At 42.7% G+C, this 1,388-nt stretch overlaps 1 pseudogene; it reads left to right on the top strand.

The window, feature by feature from the left end:
* Positions 1-328: 328 nt before the first annotated feature.
* Positions 329-917, top strand: LOC148022513 (actin pseudogene; annotated as a pseudogene).
* Positions 918-1,388: the final 471 nt, after the last annotated feature.

Below are 1,388 nucleotides of genomic sequence, written 5' to 3'. Positions count from 1 at the left end.
TGGTACACTACCCAATCGAGATGTTGTGACATGGAGCTCTTTGATTGGAGGATATACCCAACAAGAACACATTCAGGAGGCTTTGCAAGTGTTTGATCGCATGAGTGATCTAGGTTGTGAGCTTGCTAGCTTCACGTACAATTGTATTATAGGTTTTCTCATCAAGGCACAAAGATTTAATGATGCATTGGAAATGTACAACAGAATGCAGAAAGTAGAAATGCATCCAGATAGTCTCACTGTGGGTATGGTTACTCTTGGACTATGCAAAGCCAATAAAGTAGATGATGCTCCTCAAGCTGTATTTCCAAGTATTGTAGGCCGACCACGGCACACTGGTGTTATGGTTGGTATGGGGTAGAAGGATGCTTATGTTGGTGATGAAGCGCAATCTAAACAAGCAATATTGCCTTTAAAGTATCCCATTGAGCATGGTATTGTTACCAACTGGGATGACATGGAGAAAATTTGGCACCATACCTTCTACAATGAGCTTCGTGTTGCGCCTGGAGAGCATCCAGTCCTCCTCACAGAAGCTCCACTGAATCCCAAGGCCAATAGAGAGAAGATGACACAAATAATGTTGATACATTCAATGTGCGTGCTATGTATGTTGCAATTCACGCTGTGCTTTCACTATATGCCAGTGGTAGGACAACTGGTATTATGTCAGATTCTGGTGATGGTGTGACCCATATTGTGCCCATATATGAGTGTTATTCACTACCGCATGCTATTCTTCATCTTGATTTGGCTGGACGAGACTTGACTAATGCATTGATGAAGATTCTGACAGAATGAGGTTATTCCTTCACCACAACTGTGCTGAAAGGGAGATTGTCAGAGATATGAAGGAAATGCTGGCATGTTACGATCTGACCAAAACCTTACAAAGAGAATATTTTCAATTCGCTTAATAAAGGTTCTGGTATGCACTGCAATATTAGCGTGGGACAAGCTGCTTTTCTGGTCAGAGAGAGGAGCTTTATCGGCCTAGGGAAGAAAAAGTATGGAACGTAAACACGGGGAGCCTTCACATGTAGCCTCGGGAGATAAGACACACAAGGGGGAAGGTTTCTCCTGACAACAGAGAGGCCATGAAACAAACCATCTCAGCCATGCTAAGTTCACTCTTGTCTAATCAATTTAAAGTGTCTGTCAGTTTTGGATGAACAATAGCTTGTTCAGGTTCTAATTGAACCCAAGAATGCCCTTGTGCAAAAAGTTATTTTTCAAGAACAATGTGAAGCTGCATTACGCTGAGGCAGCATTGAGAAGAGTGGCTCAAAAAGCACTAGCAAAGAGCACTGGAGCTCATGGTCTATGTTCTATACTGGAACTTCACATTGCATTAGGCGTTTTCCTCTGCTGACCAAGGATGCCGATAA

Source organism: Lygodium microphyllum, chromosome 16, assembly GCF_053477565.2.
Source record: "Lygodium microphyllum isolate KBCC chromosome 16, Lygodium_microphyllum_v1.1.10, whole genome shotgun sequence".
NCBI lineage: Eukaryota > Viridiplantae > Streptophyta > Polypodiopsida > Schizaeales > Lygodiaceae > Lygodium > Lygodium microphyllum.
Note: the sequence above shows the minus strand (reverse complement) of the source record. Positions and strands in the feature narration are given on the sequence as shown.